Source organism: Hyla sarda, chromosome 1 (genome assembly GCF_029499605.1).
Source record: "Hyla sarda isolate aHylSar1 chromosome 1, aHylSar1.hap1, whole genome shotgun sequence".
Taxonomy (NCBI): Eukaryota; Metazoa; Chordata; class Amphibia; order Anura; family Hylidae; genus Hyla; species Hyla sarda.
In genome coordinates this window covers 213788269-213808694 of record NC_079189.1, presented here as the reverse complement: position 1 = coordinate 213808694, position 20426 = coordinate 213788269, and the positions used below count along the sequence as shown (strand labels likewise).

At 44.6% G+C, this 20426-nt stretch overlaps 1 protein-coding gene across 4 annotated transcripts in view; it reads left to right on the top strand.

Moving 5' to 3' along the window:
- ABCG2 (ATP binding cassette subfamily G member 2 (Junior blood group)) overlaps positions 1–20426 on the top strand; it is a 134390-nt gene that overhangs the window by 22262 nt on the left and 91702 nt on the right. The window contains exon 1 of one of the 4 annotated variants that reach the window (XM_056568500.1): positions 852–982. The exons of 2 other annotated variants lie outside the window; for them this stretch is intronic. The gene's annotated coding sequence lies outside the window, so the exon portion shown is untranslated. Of the gene's footprint in view, positions 1–851; positions 983–14669; positions 14690–20426 lie in introns of those variants that run through there. One more of the 4 variants, XM_056568508.1, reaches the window with a different exon arrangement.

Sequence of the window (20426 nt, the reverse complement as noted above, 5' to 3'; positions counted from 1 at the left end):
GACGAATCGAATTTACTGTAAGTTCGCTCATCTCTAATTACGTTGTTTAGGTAGTTGTTCCCATCAATAATATGTACCTGAATGCATATTAGGCATTGTTATGAAAACCTGTGACATCATATGGGAGAATGTGATCATTATTACACGTCATCTGTATAGAAAGGAATGCTGGGATACAGAAATATATAGAAGTGAGTTCATAAAGATGTTTTTGTCTACACAAAAGCATGTCTCCTTGAAATGTATATTCATGTGGAATATATCAATATGGATATTTAAAAAAAAAATGCTATTAATGTTACAATTGTAAGTGTGGTAGCCCAGTACAGGAGTTGCACCCCTGTACATCTAGCTGCCCTGTCCAGCTGACTCCATTTTGTGACCCCTGGGCCCCCCTTCCCCTGTCTCCTATGTACATTCCCTTAACCTGTTCAGGACGCCAGGCGTATGCATACGCCCTGCATCCGAGTCCTTAATGACGTGGGGCGTATGCATACGCCCGTGGGAATTCCAGTCCCCGCCGCTAGCCGGTTGGGGACCAGACCGGAATGCCTGCTGAAATCATTCAGCAGGCATCCCGGGACATCGCCCAGGGGGGTCCTGAGACCCGTCCATGTCTGTGATCGCAGAAAAGCGCATGTCAATTCAGACATGCGATTTTCTGCTATTCCAGGCTGATCGGGTCTCTGGTGACCCGATCACCCGGAAAATAGGGATGATCGGAGCGGTCAGTGACAGTCCCGATCATCCTGAGGGCTAGGAGTTAGGTCGCAGTGCTGCGATCTCCTCCTATCCCCTGCCATTGGTCAGAACTGATTCTGACCAATGGCAGAGCAGGACAGTGGGTTGCCATGGCAATCCCCTATTCTGCCCACCCCTGGATGTCGAGGGGAACATGGACAGAAGATGAAGGCCGGTACTTGCAGGAGAAGATGCCTGGGGATCCCGGATCTTCGCTGGAGACTGCTGGATCCTGGCTCATGTAGGGAATCTCACGGTGGGGGGGGATTGAAAGTGAAAGTAAAGTGATCTTTACTGTGGCAGGCAACCACTAGGAAGGCCAAACTGCAACTCCCAGCATGCCCAGACAGCCGAAGGCATGCATGCTGGGAGTTGTAGTTTTGGGCATGCTGGGAGTTGTAGTTTTGCAACATCTGGAGGGTCACAGTTTGGAGACCACTGTTACAGTGGTGCCCAAACGGTAGCCCTCCAGATGTTGCCAAACTACAACTCTCAGCATGCCTCAACTGCCCAGGCATGCTGGGAGTTGTAGTTCTGTAACATCTGTCCCTTCAGATTTTGCAATTTTCATTACATTTTTGAAAATTGCTGCTCTACTTTGAAGCCCTCTAATTTTTTCAAAAAGCAAAAATCTGAATATTCGGTAAAAGCGTTTCTGCGTTATTAATTCGTAAAGCGACGGTGGTCAGAATTGCGAAAAAGGGCTCAGTCCTTAAGATGAAAAAGGGCTGGTCCTTAAAGGGGTATTCCGCCCCTAGACATCTTATCCCCTATACAAAGGATAGGGGATAAGATGTCAGATCGCCGCAGTCCCGCTGCTGGGGACCCCCGGGATCCCCGCTGCGGCACCGCGCTATCATTACAGCACAGAGCGAGTTCGCTCTGCACGTAATGATGGGCGGTACAGGGGCCGGAGCATCGTTACGTCACTGATCCGCCCCTCGTGATGTCATGGTCCGCCCCTTTCATTACAAGTCTATGGGAGGGGGCGTTGCGGTCGTCACGCCCCCTCCCATAGACTTGCATTAAGGGGACGGGCCGTGATGTCACGAGGGGCGGCACCATGACGTCACGCTGCTCCGTCCCCCGTATCGCTTGTCATTACGCACAGAGCGAACTCACTCTGTGCTGTAATGATAGCGTTGTGCCGCAGCGGGGATCCCGGGGGTCCCCAGCAGCGGGACTGCGGCGATCTGACATCTTATCCCCTATCCTTTGGATAGGGGATAAGATGTCTAGGGGCAGAATACCCCTTTAAGGGATTAAGTGCCTGTTATACAGTGTATTGTACATAAAATGTGTTATGCCTTTAAGTACTCTTGTCATGTGATTGTAAAGTCTGTCATAGTCAGTCTCAGTCAAGTCAGTCCAAGTCAAGTCTGTGTGGTCCTGCATCAAATTCTCCAAGTCCACTATAAGTCCCAGCAAGCACTGAGGTTTCTGACGTCACTGGTCACCTCCTTGGGCCTAGCCAAGCTCAGGGGCGGATCCAGAGTCGAGTCTCGGGAGGGGCACTATTAGAGTATTTTGCGTTGGCGGACAGAAAACAAGATGTTGCTCACGGAACTTACAATATTATTAAATGTATCATACAGTCCTAACCTTGTTTAAGACTCTTAGGCCGTGCTCATATGTCAGAATAATAATCAAATATACCAATTGCCACAGAATGGGAAAGTGCTAAAGACATTTTTACCATTTAAAACTACAGCTCCCAGTATGACCTAAGCAGTGGTAGGGGGATGCTGGGAGTTGTTGTTTCACCCATCATAACTACAGAACTTACAAGTAACTCCAGCTCTGATGGGACATAGTGAGGAGAATACAGAATGATATCAGTGATTACAGATGACCTCTTCTCTATAGTGAGGAGAAAACACAATGATATCAGTGATTACAGGGGACGTCTTCAGTGATATCAGTGACTACAGGTGACGTCTTATCATTGTGTATTCTCCTCACTATAGAGAAGACGTCACCTGTAATCACTGATATCATTGTGTATTCTCCTCACTATAGAGATCAGTGATTACAGGTGATGTCTTCTCTATAGTGAGGAGAATACACAATGATATCAGTGACTATGGGTGACGTCTTCTCTATAGTGAGGAGAATACACAATGATATCAGTGATTACAGGTGAAGTCTTCTCTATAGTGAGGGGAATACACAATGATATCAGTGATTACAGGTGACGTCTTCTCTATAGTGAGGAGAATATACAATGATATCAGTGACTACAGGTGACGTCTTCTCTATAGTGAGGAGAATACACAATGATATCAGTGACTACAGGTGACGTCTTCTCTATAGTGAGGAGAATACACAATGATATCAGTGATTACAGGTGACATCTTCTCTATAGTCTTTCCTTATCTAATTCAGCTGGTACATACCGCCAGGATTTGTTCCAGCTAAATCTTCTCTCTGCAGAACTTGATGCCCAGACGTCTCCTCACTATGTCAGCGCATTCTGATCCTCTATATGAAAACAATAATTATTATAATACTGCCAAACACTGTATTCTTTGAATATAATACTGGCACACACCCTCTGAATATAATTCTGACACACTGTACCCCCTGAATATACAACACACTGTTCTGAATATAATACCGCCATACACTGTACCCTCTGAATATAATACTATCACACACTGCACCCTCTGAATATAATACTATCACACACTGTGCCCTCTAAATATAATACTACCACACACTGCACTCTCTGAATATAATACTACCACACACTGTGCCCTCTAAATTTAATACTACCAAACACTGCACACTTTGAATATAATACTATCACACACTGCACCCTCTAAATATAATACTATCACACACTGCACCCTCTAAATATAATACTATCACACACTGTACCCACTGAATATAATACTACCACACACTGTGCCCTCTAAATCTAATACTACCACACAGTGCATTCTCTGAATATAACTTGCTGTGCAGTGCACCCTCTTGAGTAAAATACCGTAATGTATTGTGGCCCCTAAAAAACTTACCACCCCAGAAATTCCTCATAATATACACTATACTTCTGAAAGGCAAAACACTCTGTGCCTTCACATATAGTAATAATGCCCCATCTTGTGCCCCTACATATAATAATTATGACCTGTCCTGTTCCCCCCACATAATAATGCCCACTGTGCTGTGCCCCTCACATATAATGCTCCTGTCATGTGCCCCACACATTTAATGCCCCCTGTGCTGTGCCCTCACATATAATGCCCCCATTCTTTGCCCCTCACATATAATGCCTCCATCATGCGCCCCTCATATATAAAGCCCCCATCATGCGTCCCACACATATAATGCCCCTATCATGCGTCCCGCACATATAATGCCCCCTGTGCTGTGCCCCTCACATATAATGCCCCCATCATGCGCCCCTGACATATAATGCCCCCTGTGCTGTGCCCTTCACATATAAAGCCCCATGTCCTGTCCCCTCAGGGGGCATTATATGTTTGGAGCACATGACAGGAACATTATATGTGAGGGGCACAGCACAGGGGGCATTATATGTGAGGGGCACAGCACAGGGGGCATTATATGTGAGGGGCACATGATGGGGGCATTATATGTGAAGGGCACAGCACAGGAGGCATTATATATGAGGGGCGCATGATCGGGGCATTATATGTGAGGGGCAAAGAATGGGGGCATTATATGCGAGGGGCACATGACAGGAGCATTATATGTGAGGGGAACAGCACAGAGGGCATTATGTGAGGGGCGCATGATGGGGGCATTATATATGAGGGGCGCATGATGGGGAATTATATGTGAGGGGCACAGCACAGGGGGCAATATATGGGAGGGGCACAGCACAGGGGGCAATATATGTGGGGGGCACAGCACAGGGGGCATTATAAGTGTGGGGCACAGAACAGGGGGCATTATATCATATAATGCCCCCCTGTGCTGTGCCCCACACATATAATGCCCCCTGTGCTGTGCCCCACACATATAATTTATATGTGTGGCACAGCACAGGGGGCATTATATGTGAGGGGCACAGCACAGGGGGGCATTATATGTGAGGGGCACAGGACAGGGGGGCATTATATCATATAATGCCCCCCTGTGCTGTGCCCCACACATATAATGCCCCCTGTGCTGTGCCCCTCACATATAATTTATATGTGTGGCACAGCACAGGGGGCATTATATGTGAAGGGCACAGCACAGGGGGCATTATATGTGAGGGGCACAGGACAGGGGGGCATTATATGATATAATGCCCCCTGTTCTGTGACCCACACATATAATGCCCCCTGTGCTTTGCCCTGCAGACCCTCATTAAATATTCCCTTTTCTCTGACACCCCCCCCCCTCCTAACAGTGGCGCATATCCTCTTTCCCTAATCCCCTGGGCCCTGAGCATACCCTTACTTACAGTATGCAGGCCGCGGGGACGGGTCCTCCAGGCGCCGGCGCGATGATGTTACATCATCGCGCCGGCCTTTAGTGGATCTCGTCCCCGCAGCTCACACACTGTGCACAGCGTGTGTGTAAGGTTAGTGAATGGTGGAGCCGGAGCTTACAGCTTCGGCTCCACCATGCTAGGGAGCGGGGGGGGGGGCAGCAATCTCGGGGTTGCCCCCCCCCTGGATCCACCACTGGCCAAGCTATATAGACTGTTACACCTGTCGGACTCAGTAAAGCTGCCATTGTTTCGTAACTTGGCGTCAGAATCATTTTTTGCCCCTGTGCCTAGCCCAGGATCCAGCGGCCTACCTTTGGGTGGTGAAGCGGTTAAACCACACCCTGGCGTCACAAACTAAATGGGTTAATGCCATCTGCTCCTAGGGTACTTCCATCTACCCTCATCACACCCTCACCACATAAGGATTGCAATGTATAACATACTTCTGAGAAGGTTTGAATCTTGTTTTCTGTAGCAAGCTTATTGGTGATCCATTGAAAAATTTTTTTTTTTTTAAATAAGAATATAAATAAATAAAACCCATTGGTAACTCAAACTAATTTCTGTGCAACAAGTTCCTGCATGTAAAGGATAAAATGATTGTTTCATACAGCTGCCTTTTTTGTGATATTGCATTACAGCAATTGTACAACAGTTTTAGGCTGGAACTCCACTGAGTTTTTTTTTTTACAAAAACACCATAAAAAACGCCAATTTTCCCGCACAGCGTTTTTTCACTGAAAAAACGCCGCGTCCAGATGTTAGCTGCAAGTCAATGGTAAACTGCAAAATGCCAGATTCACTTGGTGTTTTTCAGTTTGGCGTTTTTTTAATCCTTTTGGCGTTTTTCAGCAATTTCGGGCTCAGAGGCTGGATTTTCAAAACGCCTGCCAAAACCTAGTTTTGCGTTTTTTGCCCTGAAATCGTGGCGTTTTCATCCCATAGAAGTCTATGGGAGAGCAAAAACGCCAAGAAAAAAACGCCATTTTGGTTTTAAATTTTGCGTTTTTTGCAGGCGGTTTTTATTCTTTTTTGGACTTTAGCGATCCCAAAAAATTATGGAGATACCTTTTTTTATTAAAATTTCGTACGGTACCATAAAAAAAAATAATAATAAAGATACAGCAGTGATGGAAAAAATTTTACCTAACGAAATGTATCTTTTATTATGAAATGTTTATTAATTTTTAAACAGGGATCAATTTATGTGAGCAGGTAAAGCACTAAAAATATAGCAATAATAAAAATGTAGTGTGTGTGTGGTTTTCACAATTTTGTTTTTTTTACATTTTTCAGGTAGTACTACTACTCCCAGCATGGAACACACTGTTCCATGATGGGAGTAGTAGTTACCTGTACTTATTGACAGATCGCCCGTTGCGATCCTCCTGTATAATATATAGATGTGGCCGGCCGCTCTTCTCTGGTCCCCTGCACTGATGTATATATACACATATTCATATTTCCCACAGAGAGCTGTGATTGGTCAGATGGTTCCAGCCATTAACAGCTCTCTGTGAGAAATCAGAATGTGTATATATACGGCGTGCAGGGGACCATAGGAGAGCACCGGCCGCTGCATCCATACATTATACAGGAGTATAACATCCTTAACTACAAGTACTACTACTCCCAACATGGAGTACACTCTGCTCCATGCTGGGAGCTGTAGTATCTGCATTAATAGACAGATCGCAGCGGGTGTCAGAAATTACACTCGCTGCGATCTGTCTATTAATGCAGGTACTACAGCTCCCTGTATAGAGCAGAGTGTGCTCCATGTTGGGAGTAGTAGTGCCTGCTAAAGGACACATCACAGCGGATGTCACTACTGACACCCGCTGTGACCGCCCTGTCTATAGCAGAGATGGAGCGACTGTATACATCGCTCGCATCCCTGCTCTGCTCTGTACTCCGGGCCGGCCACTCATTCATTCATCTTTTCCTCAGAGCTGTGATTGGCTGAAACCATCCGGCCAATCACAGCTCTGGGCGGAAAATATGAACGGCCAGTGATGCGAGCGCTGTATAGAGCCACATCTCTGCTATATAATGGACGATCGCATCGGGTGTCAGACTGACACCCTGGGCGATAGGTCTATAGTACAGGTACTACTACTCCCAGCATGGAACAGTGTGTTCCATCCTGGGAGTAGTAGTATTACATAAAAAATTTGAAAAAAAAAAAAGAGAAAAAAGGTTAAACACACACACACACTTTATAAAAAATTTATTAAAATGTTGTTATAAAAACTAAACATTTAGTTAAATACATTTTTACATCCCTACTGTGTCTTTTTTTTGGTACCCAACTATTTTGTAAAAAAAAAAAAAAAAAAGCAAAAGGCGCCAAAAAAAACGGCAAATTCCACACAAAGGTAAAAACGCCAATTCGCAGGGAAAAACTGTGGCAGTTTTTCTGGTGTTTTTATGCCACAAAAATCTCAGTGGAGTCCTAGCCTTAGGCTATGTCCATATTAGCGTTAGGGAGCTCCATTTGCCGATTCCATTAACATAATGGAACTTTAGCAGAGGAAAAATATTTTAAATGTCAGTTTTTATTTCTCAACAAAAATTATGAAACATAACCAACCCCATTCAAAGTGAATACGACCTGTCAGGTTCTGTTGGTGTTTGGTGTCACAACCTCTGTCCCAGCACAGTTAACTGTTTTACCAATGCTCCACAACGCTGATGTGAACATAGCCTTAGTGACATCTAGTGGCCATACTTAATCATTTACTCGGATTCCTGAATTCTAAATACAATTTGGTTTGTTGAGCCAGCTTTCCTCCCAACAGCTTCAGTTACACCAGACATACAGTACCAGTCAGCCAATGCACGGTGATAAATCTGATGCATTTGACACATTTTTGCCACAATAAGGCCATGTCGCCTTTTACCAAGGATATGTCCCCTGCTAGAAAAGTTTCTACAGAATGTCTCAATCCCATAATAAACACAGGCCATGCAAGACAGTTTTTTTTTATTCCACAATTCTAGTGCATTTGACATAGCCTCAGACATAGATGTAAACATAGCCTAACCAGGAGTTTTTCTTCTAGAGCAGATCTTTCCAAACTTTTCATGTTGGTGACACCCTTTTTAGATGTGCATAGTTTTGTGACACACCCCTTGCCCCTACGAGGTGATACCAGTATCCACTATTTGCATTAGAAATGTGGATGCTACCCCTTGTGCCATTTAATTTCACCTCTTGATCACCCCCTGTGCCATTTTATCACCCCCCTTCATCATTCCCCTATGCCATTTCAATTCTCCCTTGATCTTCCCATTGTGGCACTTCATTCCTCCCTCCCTTGAATCCCCCGCCCCCTTGCCATATCATGTACACCCCCTACATCATTACCTGTGCAAATTCATCCCCCTCTTCATCACCACCTGTGCCACATCTTCCCTCCCTTGATCCACCCAAGTGTAATTTTATCCCCCACTGACCACCTCCTGTACCACATCATTACCCCCCCTTATCACCCCTGTAACACATCATTACCCCTCTTGATCCCCCTGTAACACATCATTACCCCTCTTGATCCCCCTGTGCCATTTAAATTCCCACCTTTATCACCCCCTATGCCTAATCATCCACCTTTTACCTTTAGTGTAACATTATTCTCCCTTGTACCATTACATCCCCCCCTTTATCCTCCCTGCACCTTTTATGGCCCTCCTTTAACACCCCCCTGTGTCACATCATTTCCTACACCTTCATCGCTCCCTGGGCAATTTCATTCCCCCCTTTATCATCCCCTGTGCCACATCTTCCTCCCCCTTGGTCCTCCCCGTGTCATTTTATCCCCTCTCTTGACCACCCCCCTGTGCCACATCATTACCCATATTTTCACCCCTGTCACATCTTCCCCCTCTTTCCCCCTGTGCAATGTCAATCCCCCCTTTATCACCCCCTGTGCCACATTATCCCCTCCCCACCCTTTAACACCGCAGGCTTAGGTGCAGGGGCTCGAGTAACGTCCTCTGCGCAGCACTGATGATGTAGGTCAGGGTTGTCACTCATCAAGTTCTGGCAGCCACCTTTACTTACTGATCTAAATCCGTTACCAGAGGGGGCTGCTGACACCTGGGGATTGCTGCCAACACACTAGTGTGTCATGGCGCCCAGTTTGAAAAAACTTGCACTAGAATATATAAGATGATGCATTTTCTATATCGCCACTAGATGGAGACAAAAACTGTTCATTTTTTCGCACTAGCTGATAAACATATACAGCGAAACCTCTTTTGAGACATCTTCAAGGGGGGTGGTCTTCTCAAAGAATGCATAATAAATGAGAAATAAAATATCTGTCACAGAAAATTTGGTCTCAGGAAGAGGGAGGTCTACTGAAAGAGTTGGTCTTTTGGAGAGATTTGACTGTATAAAGGAAACTTTATTAACATCTGGACCAGAGGCGTAGCTTGTATCTTCTGGGCCCCGATGCAAAATCTGCAACAGGACCCCATATGCCAATTAAAATACTGGTCTCTTATGGGGCAGATGTGTTTTGGGGCCCCCTTAGGCACCAGGGCCCCAGTGCGACATCTACCTCTGCCCCCTCTATAGCTATGGACCCTAATGACCAAGCAGATTTAGAGCAGAGGGAGTTTGAATTTTAAACAGTTCTACAGATCTACAGTCTGTACAGAGTCTAATTTAAATATGTATTACATATTGCTGAACTTGCTGGGCATATTCTTTTAACATTTTAAGTGTCCTCCTTGATGGTGTATATTTGCACAATAAAATCAGGAATTGCGCAAAATTTGTGTGTGTGAAGAGAAAAGTACAGTGTCCATTTTAGGACATCGTCAGCTGTAACGCCGTCCTCTGTCAGGTGAAACGGCGTCCCGCCTCCTCCCTGCTGCACAGCATATATAGCAGAGTCAAAACTGTGAAACTTGCACGTGTATACTACAGACACTACATGTGCTACAGAGTCTGTATAGCAGACCCGACATTGAATAGCGTGTACAGTAGAACCCGTATAGCAGAGAGCCGAAACTGACTCGGCTCTGCTACATAGCAGGAAAGTTTTTCGTCTGAGAGATGATGGCGTTTCGGATGAGAGACTTTAGGATGACAAAAGGAGCAGGGCTTAAGTCCTGCAGGAACTCATGGGAACGGAGTTCCTGCACTTGTCCCACAGCAGGAACGCAGTTCCCATTAGCAGGAGTCCTGCAGGACCAGCCCCTAAAGGGGTACTCCGCCCCTAGACATCTTATCCCCTATCCAAAATATAGGGGATAAGATGTCTGATCGCGGGGGTCCTGCTGCTGGGGACCCCTGCGATCTCGGCTGCAGCACCCCAGACAACCGGTGCATGGAGCGAGCTTCGCTCCGTGCTGGATGACTGGTGATGCAGGGCAGAGGCTCGTGACGTCACAGTAATGCCCCCTCAATACAAGTCTATTGATCTATAGACGAGCCTCCGGCGCTGCACCCAACGGTCTAAACAAACACCGGGTGCAGCAGGGAAAACGTGGGGGTCCCCAGCGGCGGGACCCCCGGGATCAGACATCTTATCCCCTATGCTTTGGATAGGGTATAAGATGTCTAGTACCCCTTTAAGTGGAAATCTTTGGTGAGTTTCCACACATTTTTTCCCAGAACTTGACCCCTGCAAGGGAGGTAGGAGGGAGTTGTGGCTGACGCCTGACAGAGATTGGCCTGAGGGAGGAGGCGGGACGCCGATTCACCTGACTGAGGATGGAGTTACGGCTGACGACTGACGATGTCCTAAAATGGACACCGTAGAAAAGACGCAGTTGATAAATCGATGTCCACCACATAATCAGCTCTACCGTACACTGTGATTTAGAATTCCACTTGTATAAGTTCTATTAAAAATTACGCAAATAAACACGCAAAAAAACGGAATTGTGCATAAAAGATTGCACAATATAGACATTGAAAATTGTGTATATATAATGATAAATGCCCCCCCATGTATGTATATCTCACCCCTCAGCCTCTTCATCACACCAAATATTATAACAAAGTTCCTGCCCATCTGACGATTCTAAGGCTCCTTTCACTCAATGAAAAGGACCCGTTATATAACACCCGTATAGCGGGAGAAATAGTGCATGCACTATTTCTCCCGCTACTATCTCCCGTCCCAAAATAACGTGCGTTATGAATGATGGGCGAGAACGGGTTAAAACATGTATTAGAACAATCCCATAGACTATAATGGGATTTACTAATGTAAATTAGGGCTTTTTTAATGGTTATTTTACCCCACGATCACCCGGGTGTTATATAACGGGTCCTTTTCATAGTGTGAAAGGAGCCTAAATGGTCAGCCAGACAGTAAAATCCTGGTATCTTGGGGATGGAGGGATGTTTTAAAGAGGTTGGCCAACTTTCAGTTGTTTGTTTATACAGACACAGTATTGTTGATAAAATGTGACTCGCTGATATACAATGGCTTTTCTTCTGTTTAGAAATACTGCATTATGCAGCTCCCCCTCTCTCGAATCCCCTGTCCTTGTGAGCAGAAGAAAAGATATTCTGGCCATAAGATGGCGTCTTATGGAGGGGGCAAAGTGATGTGTAAGACACATGCCCCTCCACAGAAGCTCTGTTTTGGCGGACACAAGAATGGGGGATTGTGGGGCAGCGCTGTGCTTTACTACAATACTTGTCTTTCTGGAAAACAACTGAAAGGTGGGCAAACACTTTATAAACACTGCTAGCATCAGAACAACCTAAGCTACTAAATGATATTAAAAACTAAAAAACTCTTTACTTAAAGGGGGTTTCTTGTGGAAAATGATTGATGGCTATTTTCAGGATAGAACGCCGCAAAATCTATCAAATTAATATATGGCTGGGGCTGCATTCACACTACGTTTATGTTATATGGGGACCGGATCCAGCTGGGAAATGTGCAAACCGGGTATGCTGCGGTTTTCAGTCCGGCCAGAAAACCGGATACGGTGCAAAAATTAGCCGACCGGAGTCGCTATCTGTCTCAGGTCGGCTCATTTAAATGAATGAGATGGGGGCAGGGTCTGGCTGGGATACGGGAGTGGCCAGTTTTCATATCCCCCAGCCGGATCTGGTGACCGTATGGACAAAAGGTAGTGTAAACCCAGCCTGGAAGCAGTTGGATGTGTCTGGTTACTGCAGCTCAGCTCCCATTCCAGTCAGTGATTGATGGCATATGGATTAGGCCAACAATTATTTTTGCCCAGAAAACAACTTCCATGAGCACAGCTCTAGTGATTGAACATTTATCAGCAGTTACTTCCACACTTAGGGCCCATTTACACTACCTATTTTCCAAGCAGAATTCCACTCATAAAATACAGTGCAGCAGCCTTCCATTGTTTTCAGTGGGATTCTGCTGCACCATTCACAATACGGAATTTCCGCAGAGGAATCTGCTCTAAATGCATTGTCGTCTATAAAGACGGCGCATTTCTGCGCGGTCCAAGTGCCAGCTTTTTACGCTGTCGCCCGTTACAAATGGAATCTCTACCTGCAATATCTAATGGTGAATGGGCCCTTAAATAGCTCAGTTTACTCCATCATTGGACACAAAAGAAAACAGCTAAATGTATGGCGCTGCATATAGCTCTAAACTTTCCCACAGGTTTAGCAATCAGTGTGAACAGCTCGAAGTCTGATATATATTGATCCGGAGGTGCTCAGTCCCGTGAAGCATACGACACCAATCCAAATAGACCAAAGAAAGAATATGGATAGCACTCGCCAGTATTGCTATGAATAAAATCCTTCTTTATTGTATAATCATAGTTAGGTAGTAACGAACTGGCAGTGGCATGCTGCAGTGGGAGGCGCAGATGCCAGAACAAATGCAAATGGTGTGACAGCTGTTTCGTGGGTTGTACCTACCTACTTCCAAGAACGTCAGTACCGGTATTATACCTGCAGAAACTGACAGTCAGTTCTTTTACAAAGAAAAATACAGGTGATTTAAAAACACTTAAAACAATGTACAACATAAACACTCATGTAACTATAATCAGAATGATTTTAAGAGATACTTCTACTTATAAAAAGATGTTTAGTCTATTCTATTCTAGTTGTTCAGCCCTAAACTACCCTGGGCATCTGTGCGCAAGATCCATACTGCTTGAGCTCGTAGGAGAAGCTTTTTTCTATCTGTACCTTCAATTCCAAAGAATGAGAGCAATTTCGGATCATTTTCGTGACACTCTGACATTGAATGACTCTCGGGTAAACTTTTCCAGACTTGAGAGAGTATAAATGTTCCTGGATTCGGGTCTGCAGGGTGTGTGGTACTTACTGCTTACATAGAAAAGCCCACACTCGCACTTTTACCTGTATACCACATAGCTAGTCCGGCAGCATACAAAGTCTCTTACATTTAACCGGGTGCCACCTATAATAAGGCTTTTTCCAGGGTTGAACTGTGGACACCACTTACAACTCCCACATTGGTGATTTACCTTTTGGAGTAACATTAGAAAGCAAATCTCTTTTCTTTATAGATGTAAACCTGCTACAAGTAACACTATCTCCAATATTTGGGGTTCATTTAAATGTTATTAATGGTTTTTGTTTCCTAAAATAGCTACAACGATGCTTCTGTATTGAATACCAATTTTTGTATATGGTTTGTTTAATGACATTAGAAAGTGGATTATGTTAAAACTGTTCTCCATTTAGATTGCGACCTTCTGTTTTTATACATAGAGGGGAGATTTATCAAAACCTGTGCAGAGGAATAGTTGGCCAGTTGCCCATAGCAACCAATCAGATCACTTCTTTCATTTTGCAGAGGCCTTGTTAAAAATGAAAGAAGCGATCTGATTGGTTGCTATGGGCAACTGGGTAACTTTTCCTCTGCACAGGTTTTTATAAATCTCCCCCAGATTTTTTTATATAACATTTCTATCCTGTTTATTTGCTTTTTTGTATACCTTTCATAAAACATCATTAGGGTACCCCCTATCTAGCAGGCGCTAATAAAGGTCATTCACTTGGGATTCAAAACTGGATTGCATACTGTTTATTCTCCATATACTGAGAAACTGCCCATAGGGCACTGCCGATTTTACATTGGGGTGATAGCTATTGTATTGAAGTAGAGTGTTGCCCTCAGTGGGCTTCCTGTAGCCCACCATGTGCACCCCACCCTCTCCTATCTGAATCCTCACATACAACAATTTAAGATAGGGATTAACTACAAAATAAATCCTTTTTCTAAAGTAGCTACATACAAATTAGCCAAAGTACAGGCTACAGGGGTCCCCATCGCTACCCCCTTCATTTGGATGTGCCAATTTTCATCAAATTGGAATACATTTTTGGACGGGATCAGAGCTCTACATACAAATTCAATAAATGTCTTGCTTTTGTCAGTTCTTTGCAACAGTTCTTGAACACAATCAACTGCCCCCTCTTGACTGATATTGGTATATAAACTTTCTACATCTATGGATGCAAGGACACAACTAGGGTGCCAAACAACATTTTCAAGAGTGGTAAGAAACTCATTTGTGTCTTTGACCATAGACTGTACTTCATCAAGGAGAGGGTATAAGAGCCAGTTGATTAACACTGCTCAAAAAAATAAAGGGAACACTTAAACAACACAATGTAACTCCAAGTCAATCACACTTCTGTGAAATCACACTGTCCACTCAGGAAGCAACACTGATTGACAATCAATTTCACATGCTGTTGTGCCAATGGAACAGACAACAGGTGGAAATTATAGGCAATTAGCAAGACACTCCCAATAAAGGAGTGGTTCTGCAGGTGGTGACCACAGACCACTTCTCAGTTCCTATGCTTCCTGGCTGATGTTTTGGTCACTTTTAAATGATGGCGGTGCTTTCACTCTAGTGGTAGCATGAGACAGAGTCTACAACCCACACAAGTGGCTAAGGTCGTGCAGCTCATCCAGGATGGCACCTCAATGCGAGCTGTGGCAAGAAGGTTTGCTGTGTCTGTCAGCGTAGTGTCCAGAGCATGGAGGCGCTACCAGTAGACAGGCCAGTATATCAGGAGATGTGGAGGAGGCTGTAGGAGGGCATCAACCCAGCAGCAGGACTGCTACCTCCACCTTTGTGCAAGGAGGAGCAGGAGGAGCACTGCCAGAGCCCTGCAAAATGATCTCCAACAGGCCACAAATGTGCATGTGTCCACTCAAACAGTCAGAAACAGACTCCATGAGGGTGGTATGAGGGTCCGACATCCACAGGTGGGGGTTGTGCTTACAGCCCAACACCATGCAGGATGTTGTTTAGCATTTGCCAGAAAACACCAAGATTGGCAAATTCGCCATTGGCGCCCTGTGCTCTTCACAGATGAAAGCAGGGTCACACTTAGCAGATGTGACAGAGTCTAGAGACACCGTGGAGAATGTTCAGCTACCTGTAACATCCTCCAGCATGACCAGTTTGGGGCTGGGTCAGTAATGATGTGGGGTGGCATTTCTTTGGGGGACCGCAGAGCCCTCCATGTGCTTGCCAGAGGTAGCCTGACTGCCATTAGGTACTGAAATGAGATCCTCAGACCCCTTGTGAGACCATATGCTGGTGCGGTTGGCCCTGGGTTCCTCCTAATGCAAGACAATGCTAGACTTCATGTGGCTGGAGTGTGTCAGCAGGAAGGCATTGATACTATGGACTGGCGCACCCGTTCTCCAGACCTGAATCCGATTGAGCACATCTGGGACATCATGTCTCACTCCATCCACCAACACCACAGACTGTCCAGGAGTTGGCGGATGCTTTAGTCCAGGTCTTGGAGGACATCATCAGAAGACCATCCACCACCTCATCAGGAGCATGCCCAGGCGTTGTAGGGAGGTCATACGGGCACGTGGAGGCCACATATACTACTGAGCCTCATTTTGACTTGTTTTAAGGACATTACATCAAAGTTGGATCAGCCTGTAGTGTGGTTTTCCACTTTGATTTTGAGTGTGACTCCATATCCAGACCTCCATGGGTTGATAAATTTGATTTCCATTAACAATTTTTGTGTGATTTTGTTGTCGGCACATTCAACTATGTAAAGACGAAAGTATTTCATACGATTAGTTCATTCATTCAGATCTAGGATGTGTTATCTTAGTGTTCCCTTTATTTTTTCGAGCAGTGTATTTCGAGAGCGGCTCAGTTAGAGACCCCACACCTGGTGGGGCCTCTAAATTTGTATTCACTTTTGGCAACAAGTACCAACAAGGGTATGTTGGATTTGTACGAAATAATTTAGTTGCAATAAAATGCGTAATGACACCCTTTTCCATAAATTACCTTAGAAAAGACTGTAAACTTGAGGATAATTTTGGAATAGAATTTGATTTAAGGTGTTCATAATTTTTTGTGTTAGATAACTGACACTTCGCCTCACTAACGTAATATTTCACTGATATAACAACTATATTTCCCCCCTTATCTTATTTTTTTATAACCACTCCTTTTCATAATTTAAGCCAAGGGCGTTTTTCTCCTGTGGTGTAAGATTGGATTTATCCGTAGGATATTTTAAGACTCGAATATCTTCAAGTACTTTGTGCTGGAATAAGTCCAGGTTACTACCTGGTGTAACCTCAGGATTGAAAGTTGATTTAACACCACCGGAGAAAAAAAACAAAGTCACTACTACAGTCCTGTTCAGACTCAGGATCAGCACCCAATAATTCTATTAGTGACAGAAGACATTAATTTTCCCAATCGCTGGGGTTAACAAGTGGGATGAAACTGAGGAGACCTATTGTTGTAGGAATCTCACCCTGTTTATTACTACTCTCAATATTTTTATTAGAAAATACTTTTTTCAAGTTAAGCTTACGTATTGATCAAAACAGGTCTATTTCAAAGTCCACTAAGCTGAATTTATCTGTAGGGCAAAAAATAAGTCCTTCCATTAAGACAGAAACAGTTGCTTCTCCTCGGGTTATGTCGGTTAAAACCTTTAATAGCATTTAAATGAACCCCCAATATTGGAGATAGTGTTAGGCTGGGTTCATGCTACGAAGTGTAGTGTACGGGAATCAGATATGGCTGGAGGGAGCGAAAACCGTGCGTTCCCATATCCCAGCCAGATCCGGCCCGAACCCCATTGATTTCAGTGAGCTGACCAGAGTCAACGCTGACTCCGGTTGGCTCATTCTTTCCCCATATACGCTTTTCTGACCGGACCTGAAACTGTGGTATTGACCGGAGTCAAATGCTGACTCCGGTCGGCTAATTTTTGCCGGTTCCGGTATTGCCAAATCGTAGTGTGAACGAGCCCTTACTTGTAACAGGTTTACAACTATAAAGAAAAGAGATTGTTTTTCCAAAAGATAATCACCGATGTGGGAGTTGTAAGTGGTGTCCACAGTTCAACCCTGGAAAAAGCCTTATTATAGGTGGCACCCAGTTAAATGTGAGAGACTTTGTATGCTGCCGGACTAGCTATTTGGTATACGGATTAAAGTGTAAGTGTGGGCATTTCTATGTGGGTAGGAATTACCACATGCCCCCTGCATACCCGATTCCAAGAACATTTATACTCTCTCAAGTCTGGAAATGTGTGCCCGAGTAGGGATCGACAGACATCGTTTTTCTTAGGGCCGATACCGATAATTGGTGGAGGTTAGGGCCGATAGCCGATAACTTATACCGATATTCCGGTATAAGTTATCGTCTATCCCCCTGCAGATCATTGATTTAAAGCGGGCGCTTTAAATCAATGCACTGCAGTGGCTTTTGCGGTGCCATAGGCCGCCGCCACCCGCTTCTCTCCCCCTGCCTGTCCGGGGGTCCTGAGTCCTATCACCGCGACCGCCCCCCCGACCCACGGCACCGCGACCACCCCCCCCCCCCCGACCCACCGCACCGCGACCGCCCCCCCCCCCCGAGCCGCCACACCACATTGCGACCGCCCCATTGCCTCCCCCATCCCCGGTTTTATAATTACCTGTTCCCGGGGTCCACTCTACATCTGGCTCCGATGCGCGTCCTCCTGAGCTGTCACTGTGCGCACTGACGGTGACGTACCGTCGCGCACGTCACGTCACTCGTCATTGCGCACAGCGTAACGCAGGACGCAGCAGGAGCAAGAAGTAGCGTGGGCCCTGGGAACAGGTAATCATGAAACCAGAGATGGGGGAGACAATGGGGCCGGGGCGGTGCGGTGGGAGGTGCGACGCGGCGCGGCGGATCGGGGGGGGGGGAAGGGGTGGTGCGGTGGGGGCGGTGCATTATCGGCAAGGTAATTGCCGATACCGATAATGCCCAAAATCGTGATTATCGGCCATACCGATAATCGGTCGATCCCTACCCGAGAGTCATTCAACAAGTCAGAGAATGTCATGAAAATAATCCTAAATTGCTCTCATTCTTTGGAATTGAGAGAATTCTGCAGATTGAAGGTACAGATAGAAAAAAAGCTTCTTCTACGTGCTCAAGCAAAATGGATCTTGCACACAGACTCCCAGGGTAGATAGGGCTGAATGACAAAAGAGATCTAGGTCAGTACCACGCCAGCGCTGCTGCACACAGGATCGTCACCAGCATTGTACTCTTTGGACCTGAGGAAGGCACTTTGTGTGTGCCGAAACGCGTTGTACACTCTTTTTGCAAAATAAACAAGTTTAACCTGTGCTGGCCTGAGTCTCTCCGTCCTTTCACATATACGAGCAGCGCCTCCTAAAAGACAGTTTTTTTTGTAGCTCCCAGCTACCTATCCTGTTCCTCCACTGGCTCTTGCATAAGAGCCCAGACCCGGTCGGAGGGCGGCAGCTCCCATTCAACAACTCACAACTACAATTTGTGAGCTACAAGCAAAATCTGGCACAAGATTCTGCATTGCACTTTTCACTCCCCTATTTTTGTCCTTCTCTCCACACAAAATAGATCTAGGCATCTTTTTATCTTTTAAGTAGAAGTATCTCTTAGAATCATTCTGATTATAGTTACATGAGTGTTTATATTGTACATTGTTTTAAGTGTTTTTAAATCACCAGTTTTTTCTTAGTAAAAGACGCCTATCCGACCATGTCAGTTTCTGCAGGTGTAATACCGGTACTGACGTTCTTGGAAGTAGGTAGGTACGACCTACGAAACAGCTGTCACACCATTTGCATTTGTTCTGGCATCTGCGCCTCTCGCTGCAGCATGCCGTTGCCAGTTTGTTACTACCTAAGTATGATTATACAATAAAGAAGGATTTTATTCACAGCAATACCGGCGAGTGCTATCCATATTCTTTCCTTGGTCTATTTGGATTGGCATATTGGCAACTATTTTACTCCATAATTTTGCTAATTAACTTTATTGTGAAAGCTAAAGTAAGAAACTGAAAAGTTATTGCTGACCATGTAAGGCAAATTTTACCTATATAGAGTGAAAATCTTTCATTATAGAAAATAATTGCATGGTAAAAGCTCTTCATCTCTCTGTGTCATTAAATAGAGTTACTAATACATTTTAGAACTGCTGCCCATTGGTTTATAACAATTATTGTACCTCATGTAATTATGCCAGCTGTGAGCACGGGACAGGAGCAATTATTAGGCTGGCATCAGGTTAAAATCTAAGAAAGGATTCCGCAGAAAATAGAACTCTTGATCTCATTAACAAAAGTAACCACAATTTCAGATTAGGTGTTTTACTCAAACATTCACTAGTTGCTTTTTGCTCTTATTAGTTTTGCGTTGTTGCCAAATATTTTGAGTTTTTGTACAAATGCATTGTAAATAAAATATTTTAATGGAAGCTTCAAACAGTATAGGTTGAAACATCTCTTTGGCGCTGCATTACAGCTATGTACAACCTTAACCCCTTAAGGACCCAGCCAATTTTCACTGTAGAACCCGGCCATTTTTTGCACATCTGACCAGTCACTTTAAACATTAATAACTCTGGGATGCTTTTACCTTTCATTCTGATTCCGAGATAGTTTTTTCGTGACATATTCTACTTTATGTTAGTGGTAAAATTTTGTCAATACTTGCATCATTTCTTGGTGAAAAATTCCAAAATTTGATGAAAAATGTTTGCATTTTTTTTTTTACTTTGAAGCTCTCTGCTTATAAGGAAAATGAATATTCCAAATAAATTATACATTGATTCACATATACACTATGTCTACTTTATGTTTGCATCATAAAGGTAACAAGTTTTTACTTTTGGAAGACATCAGATGGCTTCAAAGTATAGCAGCAATTTTCCAATTTTTCACAACATTTTCAAAATCAAAATTTTTCAGGGACCAGTTCAG